The following is a 16113-nucleotide window of genomic DNA, read 5'->3' on the forward strand; positions in this document are numbered from 1 at the left end:
TCCGTATTATTAATTATGATTTGTGGTGAAACAAATTGTCAATATACAATTAATAAATTGTAATATCTTATTAGTTAATAGTTTTTAATAAGCTTGTTAATCTTTCCTATATAAAATTACCGTAAGTTATCACATATCAAAAACCTAATCTCTACAAAAGAACATTAAATATTATGATTAATGTTACTTATTTTACAACATTTTGTTGGTGGTTGTTTGTCCAGTACAAAGCTTGCAATCGATTTTTAACTAACTTCCCGACTAGTTAGACATTTGAAACTTTTAGAATATATCAGAACACGATGCTAATGCATTATTTTAGCCATTTTTAAGCGGAATCGAATTCATTTTCAGTTAATTCTCTTTTGTATGGAAAGTTATTTCATAAGAATCCGTAAAAAGTAAAAGACCATTATTGGTTGCTAAGCGGGTGGTCCTAGCAACTATTAGTATTAAACTAGTAAACTATTAATATATACGTGCGTTTCAGTATTCTATATTTTTTTGTTTGTTTGTTCTTTATTTACCTTATATCAAGTACAAGTTTGAGCATATTGAGTATAATAATTCAACAGAAAATTTAAAAACGTTGTATATAAAAAGTTCTTTTTTTCTTGTAATTATTTATTTATATACTTACTTAAATATTTACCTGCTTTCTAAGTTAGAATTATAATATACATATTAGAATGTTATTATTTAAAATATTCGTATTTTTTAAATTGCATGCAAAATAAATGGTGTATTTTAGTAATATACATTTCGTACATACAGTTTAATATTGTTTATTTTTCCCAATCATAATATTACTAATAATATTTATATTATATAAACCGGTAGTTAGCAGTTATATATATATTTAACCGTTAGCAATCAGTTTAATTGTAATACTCAACAAGTATATGCACTAAACTTGTCATATTTGACACAGTGTAACTTACTGTCTCGCTATAAAATTATGGAAAAAATATTACGATTATGTGGATAGTAAAGAGTTATACTTATCAAATTTTATTTGCAACATGACTATATGCTTAGTAGATAATAAATTTTACTGAATTCAGTAAAGAAAAGGTTTTGAGCTCACGAATTTCCCGACAAGAAACTTGTGTAGAAACTCATATTAAGCTATTTTCAAATTTTAAATTAAAATTGATTAAGGTTTAATATTATATTAACAAACTTTCATCAATAAGCATCGGTTTTAGTGACCCCGTGAACTACCTTACAGAATCATTTGGATTATTAGTATTTATCATTCGCATTAAATATGGCCGAATCGGTATAGCCGCCGTCTATGAAGCCGTGGGTCACGAGGTTGATACCGCTGTACAAAAAATGCATTTACCAATGTGTTGATCCAGTGACTACCAGCTATTTTTTTTTAAATATAACCTTCACTTTATACATATCATCAACTGAGAAGCGAAAATGACAACTTATAATATTATTTACAGTATTTTGTGACTAAGTTAATTAATAAAAAACTTATTACTGCATAATGTTTAACAATGTTCAACACTTAAAGCTTTTTAATGGCTGAGCGATTCATTAACTTCATATGAAGAATATAATTGTTAGGAAGTTAATATCATATATTTATAAGCAATAAGAAAATTTATATTTATCAGCATTACTTAAAAGCGAAAGCTGTGGCACTAAAATCGATTCATAACGATAATAATAATAATAAGGGGGGACATGCTCGTCGAAGGTCAAAATTGAGTTTTTATTGTATTTTCAAACCATGATCCTGGACACTCCTTAAACGTTGTAGATAATCTATTTATATAATTTTGAAGCCTTATTATCCTTTATTGTTACTTTAAACATTTAATGACTGCATAAAGTATTTTTGTTACATAAAATAGTATTCTTTTAAACCTCTCGCTCTTATGTTTTAGAATATAATCATATTTCGGTACATAACTGTGCAGTGGTGTTAAGATTTTTTACGTTTATTAATTTTTAAACGCATTTATGAAACCATTAGTATAATTTATTACGAGATAATTTTTGTAAAATATTCACGATAAAAAAATATATTGATAATCTCTGTGATCCCAAATTTGACAAGAATTAGGCATTTTATTATTCAAAAAATCAGCAAGATTAACACAATTGAAGATGATTCTAAAGATACTTATTATAAGCTATGTTTTTTACCATTCAAGTGTGATAAACATCTTATGAATAATGATTGCTTTATAATAATTATTGACCTAAGAATAAGGTAGTGTGTTTTTGAAATACGCCATTTCTTTTGTCATTCCCTAATGGTTTAGCTACAACATACGGCCGTAGCCATAAATTAACCAACTATAATTAAAGTTGGGAGTAAAATTATGTTAACGCGCGTGTTTGAACATGTACCTAACCGATTTTTTTAAATTTTTTTTAAACGGTACATGTTCAAACACGCGCGTCAATATCATTTTACTCCCTATTTTAATTATAGTTTGTCAATTTATGTCTACGGCCGTATGTTGTAGCTTAACTACTAGGGAATGACAAAAGAAATGGCGTATTTCAAAAAAACACTACCTTATTCTTAGGTCAATAATTATTATAAAGCAATCATTATTCATAAGATGTTTATCACACTTGAATGGTAAAAAACATAGCTTATAATAAGTATCTTTAGAATTATCTTCAAATGTGTTAATCTTGCCGATTTTTTGAATAATAAAATGCCTAATTCTTGTCAAATTTGGGATCACAGAGATTATCGATATAATTTTTTATCGTGAATATTTTACAAAACTTATCTCGTAATAAATTATACTAATGGTTTTATAAATGCGTTTAAAAAATAATAAACGTAAAAAATTTTAACACCACTGCACAGTTATGTACCGAAATATGACTATATTCTAAAACATTAGAGCGAAAGGTTTAAAAGAATACTATTTTATGTAACAAAAATACTTTATGCAGTCATCAAATGTTTAAAATAACTATAAAGGATAATAAGGCTTCAAAATTATATAAATAGATTATCTACAACGTTTAAGGAGTGTCCAGGATCATGGTTTGAAAATACAATAAAAACTCAAGTTTGACCTACGACGAGCACGTGGGCCGTTAAGTTTATACTTATTTTGTCCATGTAGAATGTAGATTGTATGTAGATTATATATTATAAGTATATTTTTAGATACATAATTATTCAACCAATATAATAATACTTTGCAAAAAAATGAAATAGGTATCACTCGTTTATAAAACGAGTTATGTTTCATTAATATTCTGTTGTTATTAGAATTTATATTTAAGAATGTAGCCTAAATTTACCTTTGATAAATTTATGCTATATTTACACTATAGTATGATGCATCGCTTCAGTTTTGTTTGTCTATTAAAGATTAACCTTTAATAAACAACCAACATATATACTTAACTATGTACAATGTTTAAGAATTTAATATTATATTGTGTATGTGCCTATATATATATATTTGTAAAATCATGACAAATATCTATATGACTACGTTCGGTAAAAATCCACAAACTTTTCATGATTGATTTTATTTCTAAGATATAATAAAACATCAATAGCTGAAATTATTTTATAGCAAAATAGCACTGAACTAGTATAATATAATTTTACAATCTTTACAATATACTGAATATACATAATATACATCCATATCCGAACTAAAAAACATACGATACCCGACAAGACGCACAATGGCGCGAATCCAATGGTTACAGGTTCATGTCCCGTTGAGTGTCGTATTTTTTTCGAAAAAAAGATTTGTTGCATGAGATGTTTTCAAATTATGTATTTTCATTATATAGTACACTCATTATTCGATGAATAAAATAAATAGTTTATTACAATATGCATTATATTACTTTCTGCAGATTGGAGCGTTAGTCTATAGTTATTTCGGTAGGCAGTCTTTACAATGACGTGTTAACCGAAATAGCTATTCAATGTGTTGAATTTAATATGATTGTCTCATCCACGTAATGGGTCGAAATGTATGTAGGTTTAACTTTAAAAAAGTGGATAATTTGTGGATTTTCTCCCGTTGCAATTGACTTGTTAAGAAATTTTTGTGTTATTATTAATTTCTCTTGTAAAGATGTTTCAGATATGCATAATGTGAACAGTTTGATCCTGGAATTTGGTGATAAAGGTAAATATAACTATATATATTAATTATTATAATACCATTGACAATATACACAGCTTTTGAAAATTATTCCTCTTTGAATTAAAGTATGTTGCGTCAATATTTTTTCATAATGATTATTGTAGTAGATATATATACTACGGAAAAGGCAAGGAATACATTGAATTTAATCCCGGCCGGGGTGTCAAATAGTGCATTCTGATGATGCCATCAATTGTTTGGGAAAGAATGTAACCTCACAATCACAAATGATTCTCATTTTCGTCTTATTAACACTAACGATTTTTCGCTTAGCCCGTTCGATATATTTATTTACAAATAGTAAATTTTATTAATTATAAATTCAAGACGTTCACAACGTGATGTTTAAAAATAAATAATTACTAGTAAAATGGTAACAAAAAACAAATAAATGGTCGCAGTATTGCAAAAACAATATAAAGAGTAAATACAAAAATTATAAAGTAGATATTATAGATCCTATTTTACGAATTTATAAAACAACGTCCACCTATTCTCATCACGTAGGTGGAATATATCAACATACAAAGTGATTTCGTTGAACACAGTTGTTGTCCTCCCGATTGGCATCAGCAATGGCAGGTTACTGGCTGGTTAATGGCGGGTTAGTTACATTGGGAGAACAAACTACTGATACTCCCGACTTTTAAGATACTTATCAAATATACAGGTCGATACTATCAAGAATGGCAGAGTTCCCATTTACACTGCGTGTAAATCGTAAAAAATACTTGGCCAAATACCTATAGATAGATATCTTGTAGCGTTTACAGTACAGTATGTAAGCATACCTAAGAGAAACTCAATTGAATAAAACCACGGATAGTATACATACATTCTAAAGTAAAGGAGTCTAAAAAAAAATTACTCACTACACCTTAAGATCGTACGCCAACTGATGCAGGACATAAAAAATCGACCCACCCTCAATCCGGCTTCTAAAAAATTATTATAAATAAATTTTAATACAGTAACATCCGATAAGACCCGGGAAGTATGTAATATAGTATTATGATTGGATATATCTATTATCAACAATATTAACGTTTTTATTAAATTTAAATTAGAACAAAATGACAACGCACTTAAATAACGATCAAAAAGGGATAATTATTTAATATGAAATGCTACATACCCACATGATGTTGTAGGTACTTCGTATCCGGAAACTTGTACGTACGCAGTTCGCCGTATCACACTTCACCGTGAAATGTTGTATCGGAAATATATAGCCGTATATTAATCGACCAACCTCTTTGAGTCGTATCTTCTTCTTCTTCCACCCTGTCACGTCCCAATATTGGGGCATAGGGCAAGCACAAGTTGGCGCCACTTCCCTCGGTCCATCGCCAACTCTTGAGCCTCCCGCCATGTCAGACCTGCAGCACGTAGGTCGCTCTTGTAGCACCGCTGCATGGTGAGGGAGGGCCGGCCACGGCGACTGAACCCTTTAGGCTATGCCACAAGGATACGAAGTGTCGCACTCTTTGGCGGCATCCGGAATACATGTCCCAGCCACGTAAAGCGTCTCTTCGTGATAACTTCAATCACCGAAGGCGTATAGTATTGACATAAAATGCATGTCTAAATAAAACACGGTTCTTATCGGTTTACACTTTACAGGAAGCCAGCAGAAAACTAATTTTGAAAATAGCCGATGTACTGGATTATTTTTTAGGTTAGGTTAGGTTTTCATTCTTGAATTCATGAATTTTGCCAAAATCAGTTATGAAAATTGAATTAATGTTCATATTGAATCTAATAAAATTGGAGACCGTATAATATACGGTCATCTCTTTCCTATAAGAAAGCTCACGGCGAACTGTGCCACGTTTTACGTACAATTTACATGTAACTTGGCATACCGATTGTCAGTAAGGATGTGAATGCGGATCCGAATCCAGTTTTTGTCAATATTTTTTTTTTTACACCCACGGTGGCCGCGTGGCTTAAGCGTTGGACTATAAAGCCGTGGGTCCCAGGTTCGAATCCTGGGTCTGGCAAGTACACATATTGTTTTTCAATTTGTGTGTGTCAGGGTATGGACCTAATAGGTTGAGCAAGTGGCTGACATCCATTTCTCGTAAAAAAAACAAAATCTGTCAATACAAACCTCCACTCTGTGGAGGCCCATATGATCTTATCAGGATCGGACATGGTCGAAAAAAAAATGTCAATATTTATTAAATGTTATTTTTAAATACAATCATAAAATCAGTTATCAAATCATTAGACAGGTAGCTAACTTTCATTAATCGTAATAAATATCTTTTCCGTCGAGACTATGTTCCAGTAAATAATATCAAAAAGGGAAATATACTTTTTTTTTTACATAACGACCTTATTTGTTTTAATATTCTAACAGCCAATTCAATCAATTATTCTTACTTTTAAAAACACTCTAAATAACAAGCTATTGAATGAAATCTCGTAGTAAAAGGTATATCAGGCCTAATGCGTCTCAATAGAAATGATAATGAGGCTTTCAGCAGTTTATTATTTGTTTTGCGAAAAAGAATATTTATATTTTTGGATTTAAGTATATCTATACATACCTACCCTTTGATACTAAAATACAAACATTATGTTCTCTCACTCAAGTACTGTGTTTTCGTAATGGTTTCGTATTGATAATAACACAAATAACTTTGAAATAGACAGTTAAATACATGTTTATAATATAATAGTTTCAAGAGATGTTATTGCCATAATTAGCCTGTCGACTGAATATCCATATGAAAATTGTGTTGCACTTCACGACTTTTGGTAAACTAATCAATGAACGGCAGAAAGCTCAAAGTTTGGATTTAATTTCGACAAATGGTGTGGTAAATAATAACGAATCATATTAAACAATTAACATCTCACCAGGCATATTTATTTTAGTTCAAATATTTTTACATTAAACAGAATGTAATTACAAAGGGTAATAGTATGTTTGTATATTATTTCTCCTAGCCTACAAAACAAACTAAATTATTATTTTTTAATTCTACATTTTTATATCTTCTACTATCCAGATATCATCCAACTTACCAGACATAAAAAAACCAGTATCGCGTTGACCGTTGGTCGAATGGCTTCATTCGTAGATCAGACGTACTGTTTCGGTTGGGGGATATGCGGGAAATATTAAATTTATAAAAAATATTCCGGCTTGCTTGAGTCAAAGAATACCAACAATAATAATATATCAAGCCTTTTAAACTGACAGTATATAGTAACATCATCATCATCAGCCTGAATCTATCCACTGCTGGATGAAGGCCTCTTCAAGCTGCTTCCACTTCTCTTGGTCCCGTGCATTGCGTTGCCACGTACTTCCGCAGAACTTTATCATTTCATCGATCCATCAGTCTCTTGGTCTACCTTGCGGACGTTTTGTACTTCTTGGATACCACTGGATGACTAGATTTGTCCAACGATTGTCTCTTCTTTGAGCGATGTGTCCAACCCATCTCCATTTAAGGCTTTTAATAAACTCTATTACATCGCAAACCCTTGTCTGCTTCCTTATCCACTCATTCCTCTTTTTGTCCTTTCGCATTATGCCCAGCATGCACCTCTCCATACCACGTTGTGCTACTCTAAGTTTTTAGATCTCTCTTTTACTTATGGTCCATGTTTCACACGCATATGTGATCACGGGAAGCACACACTGGTTGAACACTTTGCGCTTTAGGCACAGTGTAAGGTCACTTTTGAAGACATTATTCAGGCGGCCAAAATCACTCCAGCACGTTAAGCGCGCTTCTCGCGTTAAGCGAAAAATTCACAATCTTAAATAATTCGCTTTCATATTATCTTTGAAATACTAGGTAAGATTTCCACAGATAATAATAGATTTTCTATATGGGTGATTTTACGTACAAGTATTATAATTAACAATGATTTTGGGCCTATTTTATTTATAGAAATGTCAATAAATTCTGTCTCATGTAAAGTCTTTGTAAATCGCTTAGGTTGTGGTTATTATGCGATAAAATGAGAAGCTTTTCTTATTTCAAATTATTTCAAACAACGGGGGCGTAGTATATAACAAAGACTCATTATTTCAAATTCACCCAGAAATATCAATCAAGTATCAATCAAGGAAGTGGAAAGATACGGATTTTCAAAATTGATATTATGAAATACCAGTGGCGAAGACTCCATACTAGGCTATTATTTAAAGGCTTAAATAAATGTTATTTGCCTATCTTTTTAAATAATAAATTCACTATGTTACTACATTATTTAATTTGCCAATGACACCTGTCCGTAGGTATGTATTATAAATAATTGACTTCCCTCTTGCCAAAACAGACCGACACGGACATAGCACTGATAGACTGATGTAATCATAAAAAGACTGCAAGTAATTTCGAACATTACACGCATGCAACACATACATATAATTAAACGCATAGATATTTCAAAAAAATACACACAAAATATAAAAACTAGTGTCATACTACCACGTGACCTGATGGTGTAGGTATTTAAGCCTAGCGGGTCCCTTATTGCTTAGCGCTATAATTTTTGCGATGAACTAGATGCCAAATAGTTTTGTGGTCGAAACGCCAAACTATCGTACTTTAAGATTTTCTAGTTTTAATACTAAAAAGGCTTTCCAGAGTTTCCCATTCATTTGAGTACTTTAGTATTTTCATTGATCCATTATTCTATATATTTATATTTTGACACATGTTCAAATGATTATCATATAATATAAGTGACGTCCCGTGGGGGTAGGTAGATTCAGCGTCGCTTGGGGGCGGCAGTTACTCGAAGGGCGAGAAATCGAGGAGAATCATTAGGTATATAATATAGAAATAGTTATCTAAACTTAGTAATAACGGAAATATCTTTCCATTAAAAAAATCAGCTCTTTGGTTAGAAACAAAATGTATTAATTAACATACAAGGTTTATCAGGACTGTTTTTTTTGTCGGATTCGCTATGTCTAGTTTACTTCAATTGTCCTTGGAGGCCAAGTCCTTATAGGTAGGTACATACATACCTAATTTAAAATGTATCCAAATATTTTTGCCAGTCACTCGCGAGTTTTGGAAGTCGTCAGGTGTATTTTTAAATGTACATACATATCTGAAACTGTGGACTCGCAATTTTGTCTATTGAAGCAGACGTAGTATTTAAATTAGATTTATTGGTAGGTACTATATATTTTGTTAGTAATGTATCTATACAACAAATTTCTTGGATATTTTAGTCATGAAAGGATGATAAAAAATACTGTATAAAAATGGGGCAGCATTTTGCCGCTGCCTAGGGGCGGCATTTTGAATAAGGACGTCACTGTATAATATAAATGTTGTATATTATACAAAATTGTTTAATGAAAAATGAGTATATTTACATCCCAGGCCTACTTTACAGTTTAAATTGTCAGTCGTCCATTGATATTATCAAAAACCATAATAACTTCATTTGGGCTATATTTAGAGATATAATTATTATCGTATTAATACTTTTTCACCAGCTGTAGCTGCCCGCACACAGTTTTGAACAGAACCATAATTGAATAAAACTGTCACAATCTTTTATCATATTATTGCATTAACGCCCATGCAATGAGAAAAAGAAACAACCCCTATGACTATGACGTACGAATTTTCCGTTCATTATTATTTTCACATCAAGTACACCCCATTTTCAATATATCAAAATGTAATTTATATTAATCAAAATAAAAATTAATATATTATCGATTCGCATAAGATTACTGTGTTTTATTACAGTAAGTATAAAATATTTTGATTGACAGATTGAAACGAATAAAGTAAAATTAAATATACTCCAAGATCACTATCAGAACAATTCAATTATTTTTATTCCTGATAGATTAGTTATTTTTTATTAACTATATTTGTATTTTTTTTATCTTTTATTTAAAAGTAATTATAAGCCTTATTCGGAAATATATTAGTGAAATTCAGATTTTAAAAAACATGTTTGTAAAGAAGATAAATAATACAATATACGTATAGTATGAAAGTAGATAATAATATAATATTTAATTGTTGATTTTAGTATATAGGTAACAGTGGCGAAGGGTGACTTTTGGAAAGAGGTAGGCTGTGGAGATCTGATATAAAGAACATACTTGTCAGGGATACTTACGAGAAATAAGAAGATAATACGATATTACTACTAATGAATAGGTACACACTAATGCTAATGACAACGATACACTAATTTAATGAAACTTCAAAAACTCACTGACGACATAAAATTAAGCGATCAGTTTAAATTACGGATTTTACCAAAACATGTATACACATCAAAAATCATTAGATAAAAGTTCTTTTTATTTTTATAAACAGTCTATATTTATTAAAAACACTAGAAATTATTTTTTTAAATTATCTCATTATTAATTATTTTCTCACTCGAGTTTGATCTAAAACGGTTTTAGGCTCTGCGATCGGAGCTTACCTTAGTTCATACAATTCGATATACTGGGCGGGGCTACGTGACGCAAAGTCCATATGAAAAAAATTGAGAATTATTTGAAACATAGTCCAACTTTTCTTTACGTCAAGACAGGTGCGCTACGGTATATTTTTAAAACCTTTGCAGATTGTTTTGTAATTATCTGTGTAATACATTCCTACACATACGGCATCTCTCGTTGGCAAAATGTATTATTTTATAGAATATATAATCAAGTGATTATATAAATAAGTCACCATGCACTTTTATATTTATATATATATATATATATATTCCGACCATGTCAGATCCTAATAAGATCATAATATGGGCGTCTACAGAGTGGAGGTTTGTATTAACAGATTTTTGTTTTTACGAGAAATGGATGTCAGCCACTTGCTCATCCTATTAGGTCCATAATATAACTCTTACAAATTGAAAAACAATTTGTGTATTTGCCAGACCCAGGATTCGAACATGGGACCCACGATGCTATAGGCCGACGCTGAAGCCGTGCGGCCATCGTGGGTGTTCATATCTACAAACCATTAAATAGAGATGGATCGGACATGTAGCTAATAGATAAGATGGCTCAAGCTACGCTGTATTGAGGATAAATTAAGGTTCGGTGGAATTATGTGGAAGCTAAAAATATCAAACACGAAGATTAAAGAGAGTTTGGGCAGTTTTCATCGACAAGTCTTTTGAAGTAGGCTGATGGCAGTGGCGAAGGCTCCATACTAAGCGATTATTTAAAGCTTACCTTCTATTTTCAAGTATTTAATTTAAATAAATAAATATCTATATTGTAGGTTATAATAAAAATATTGATTGTCATCTATCGTCGTTATTTATAAGTAGAGCGTTTAATTTAGTCAAGTTTCGAATCAAAAATAAATGACGGAACGTCACAACGTGAGTGCTATTTTTAGAATTATTTCAACGATAATCCAAGCCGAATTTTCTACCGCAATTCAGTTACCAACTTTATGCATGTCTGCGTTTTTGTTCCCGACTCGGAAGCGTAAACAGGACAAGCTTATGCGCTATGTTGATTTGTTTATTGTCTATGCTTATCTTTAAAAGCAAATAATAAATAATAAGGATGATTAAAAAAATAATAACTATTGTGTTCGATCACATATAATTTATAAATTGTTATTAAAAATAAATATAGTATTAATTCGCGATTATTATTTAGGTTACTTCAGTCATAGACAAACATAACATGCTATTCACAGTTCATGTCATTTTGACATTTCAAAGCGGTGATAAAGGTTTATTTTATAGTACAAAATTCAGTGTGTTACTGTGTTTTGAATGTGGATAAATTATCTCATATTGTACCGAAATCATTCGCCAGTGCTTCAAATATATAAGTATTTATTAAATTGTATAGTGTCCCAATAGAAAATGTGCGAACGATTGCATTTAAAAAAAATCATTCCCGAGATTGACGTTTCTTCAAAAATTAAAAATTATCAAAGCCTGACCTTCCAATGGTCCATTTAGATTTTAATACAATAAAAAAACTTATATTAGACATTTTCACAACAATTTATATGATAAATATTTGTTTTTAACTGTCGGTTATACATTAAACAAACTTTTTTGTTGGCGATGCGTATTGTTTGGTAAAGAAAAGTATGCGTGGAATTCTACTGCCATAAGTGATTTAAATAATTTGACAAATTCAGCGGTAAAACCTATGACCAGTGTGTCATTGTCATTAGTGTGCACCTATTCATCAGTAGTAATATCGTAAGTATTATCTTCTTATTTCCCGTAAGTTACCTGACAAGTGTGCTCTTTTTCTCTGATCTCCACAGCTTACCTCTTTCCAAAAGTCATCCTTCGCCACTGGCTGATGGTAATATTAATTATGTATGTAACTTGCTGCTTCATGTTGTAGAATATAATATTATATTTAATTAATTAAATTCCATAAATTACGATCGCGTTATGAACTTTGTTATGTCATAATTATTATCAAAATAAATATATATTTTTTAATTAACATACAGAGCGCTTTATTTCGTTCATCATATTTCTGGAAATAATTTAAGGTACATTTGGAAATTTTTAATGAGTATTAGTTGCAAACTATTCGTTCCTTTATTAACAGGATATGGAAAACTCTCAATAATCAATCATCACCGTTTTGATTTTCCTGTTTCAATCAATGTCCGATAAGTGTACCAAGAAAAAAACGTTATGTCGCAATTTATTCCATACAGAACATACGTATATTTGAATAATGGCATAAAATGTTCATATGTAATTCAGCAATGGGTTTTCTTATTTCCATACCAGGGATTAAGCAAGGCATAGTGTTACCATGCGCAAATATTTTTGAGATAAACGAAATCAAACATTAAAACCTCCACAATTTTGTTTATTGCGTTCTGAAATAATGGAATAGGTATGTATTATTTTCATCGATTAATACTATATATTATATTCTATAATAGTTTATTTTGGTATATATATATATATAATACACAGCTATTCCACAGTAGTTATTAATCTGGTCGCGTACGTTTAAAATAGTATTATAAATATTTATTGTGTGTTAGTCTATAAATAATTGATATTCCGTTATTATTTTTATTATACCTTTTCCTAATATAAAATCATCATCAGCCGGGGTCAATCCGCTGCTGGATGAAGGCTTCCCCAAGCTTCTTCCAACTCTCTCGGTCCTGTGTCGTTCGCTGCCACGTATTTCCGCCGACCTTTATCAGTTCGTCAATCCAGCGGCTTTTAGGGCGACCCTGTGGCCGTTTCGTGCCCCTTGGGTACCATTGGATGACGGCATTAGTTCAGCGGCCGTCCTTTCGGCGAGCAATGTGCTCCGCCTGTCTCCATTTCAGCTGTTGGCAACGTCTATTACATCGCGTACTCTTATCTGCTTCCTAATCCATTCGCTTCTCTTACGGTCCTTTCGCGTGATGCCCAACACACACCTCTCCATGCCTCGCTATGCGACTCTTAGCATTTGGACATCTCTCGTATTGAGGCTCCACGTCTCGCAGACATACGTGAGCACGGACAGCACACATTGGTTGAACACCCTACGCTTAAGACATAATGGTAGGTCATTCTTGAAGATACTTTTCAGACGTCCGAAAGCACTCCATCCCAGCTTTGTTCTGCAAGCAATTTCATCGTGCATGCTTCCGTGTATGGGCACCTACTGTCCGAAATAGACGTAGCTGCTGACTTGCTCGAGTCGGGTGCCATTAATACAGATAATCCGAAAAGCAGTTTTTCATCACTTTTGTCTTTGAGACATTTATCTTCAGGCCGACCGTTTGACTGACATCTGCGAGTTCTTGCATACTACCTTGGAGGTCTTTTGGGTCTTGTATCTAACATAAAATAACATGAAACATAATACCAGTAGTTTATTATAAAATTTAGGTAAATGTTGTAAACTTTCATACTGAGAGTTTTTCACAAAAAAAACAAAAGGCGAATTTTAGATCTTTAAAAAACGTTCAATATGGAAGACTACAAAATTCAGATAAATTGTGTATTTTACACATAATATATTGTATATTTTAATCACTGTTAATCATTTCTAAAAAAACCTTAGACTCTCTAATTAAATTGAATGTGTACCCTTTTATTTTTCTTCCAATGATGCCAATACATGCATAATATAGAATTCCATTTCACGAAATATTTTAATTACATTCTTAGTATTCTCATTGTGGTCCAATCTTATCCGTTCTAAGTGCTTCGTTGCCAAATACTTTCATTAAACTTGTTTAAAGCATCGACCCAGCGGTCACTTGGTTATCCTTTAGATCTTTTAATGTCTCTTGGATACCAAAAAGATTCTAAAAAGTGATACTAACTTTCACAGCTAGTCTTGTAAATGTGTTCAAGCAACTTGATTGTGATTGACAATTCAATATAACACGGAATATTTGAGTCACCTACGGTTTTTAGATGACATTATTATATTTTCAAAAAATATAGAACGCATCAAAACAAAAATGCTAGGGCTTGCAGAAGAGAGCCCCAAAAATCTCTCTGAATAATTATATATGGTCAAAGACAACGCCTCCATAAAAAATTAAGAAGTTAAAATTATCAATTACCAATTAATCTTGAGAATTTTAAAGCTCAGCCAAATATTAAAGCGTTTTTTTTATCTTAATGTTTTTGAGAGAATATAATCTCTAAGTATATTTTATACTATCACATGATTGAAGCTAATAAATGTAGTGTCGTTTGATTTAATAAAACGCAAATTTTTTATAGTAGGTACTTATTCCACTTTAATAAATAAATTTGGACCGGTTTCGTCAGCCTCAGAGACATGTAGTATAATGTAGTACATAATATTACGTATCTACCCATTGGGAATAATATGTAACATTAATCTTTTATAAATGGTATGCAACAACATACGAGTACATAAATTTACAGCTAAATAAGCTCCAGGATTTTGTATTTGCTATAAACTGATTTGCGGTATAATTGCAAATAAAAATATGAAAAAAACTCAAAATATCTCAGACAACTAATAAATGTATATTTATGAAAGATATATTATGAAGATAAACTTATATTATGTAAATTACTTGATAATATTAAAATGAAAGTGAATGCCAGTAAATTTAATATTTTTTATTTGAATTGGACAGTTATGCAGTTTTATGGGTGAATTTTTCCTAGAAAATTCAATTTACACATGCAATTTACATTTTTCACGCCCTATAAGATTTCGGTCACAAAGTATGTTTAAAATTCAACCGAGTACGGCTGCAACAAAATGTGTATTTTTTACGGTGTGATAAAATACATTTCGCATGTAAGCCCCAAGATGACTCTTGGCATCCGGCCATACTTGGAAAATGTTGGACTGATTTTATAACGTTAGTTTTCTTATATTATTATTATTTTAGACGCAATCTTCTGATATATTTAAAAGACGCACATGTGTGTAGTATATTAGGCTGAATATATTATAACATGGAACGCTTTTGACTGTCGCACGAGACATTTTGAATTGTTAATCAAAAGCGTTTTTTATCACGTATAAATTCAACCAAAATCGGCATTTGATTAATTCTGTATGGTACTAGAAGCTTTAATTTCACATTTCAAATATTTCGCAAACAAACAAATAAACATACATAATTCTGAAATCACTTATGACAAAATATATTAAAACCAATAGAAAAAATCTTTTTGAAAAAGTAAGACATGAATCGAACCTGCATTTCTCGGGTATCGCGCCTACGCACATAGTCCACTATGCTAAGGGAGTCATAATTAATTACGACAAACTTTAACATTGGCCTTTTAATACTCACTGAAGCGCTTCCCATATTGAGCTACTATTTGGCGATCGGCTTTTGTATTTTGAATCAAAGTAGGTACATATTATTTTAATTACAAGCCGACGTTACGGATCACTCCAATATTTTTGTTTGTAACTTACTTGAACTTGCTAATAATTTTTAATTACATATTTTTTTTATTCAGCGAATAATTCACA

General features: G+C 31.2%; 1 long non-coding RNA gene across 1 annotated transcript in view; it reads left to right on the forward strand.

Annotated features, from left to right (window-relative positions):
* The first annotated feature begins 3847 nt into the window (after window positions 1-3847).
* The window catches only part of LOC147067453 (uncharacterized), a 66895-nt gene continuing 54629 nt past the window's right edge, over window positions 3848-16113 (forward strand). Inside the window, exon 1 of the long non-coding RNA XR_015071542.1 lies at window positions 3848-4145. This is a non-coding gene — a long non-coding RNA (uncharacterized LOC147067453). The remainder of the gene's footprint in view (window positions 4146-16113) is intronic.

Source organism: Rhyacophila brunnea, unplaced genomic scaffold (genome assembly GCF_057557595.1).
Source record: "Rhyacophila brunnea isolate RB1 unplaced genomic scaffold, BYU_Rbru_1.0 scaffold_4, whole genome shotgun sequence".
Taxonomy (NCBI): Eukaryota; Metazoa; Arthropoda; class Insecta; order Trichoptera; family Rhyacophilidae; genus Rhyacophila; species Rhyacophila brunnea.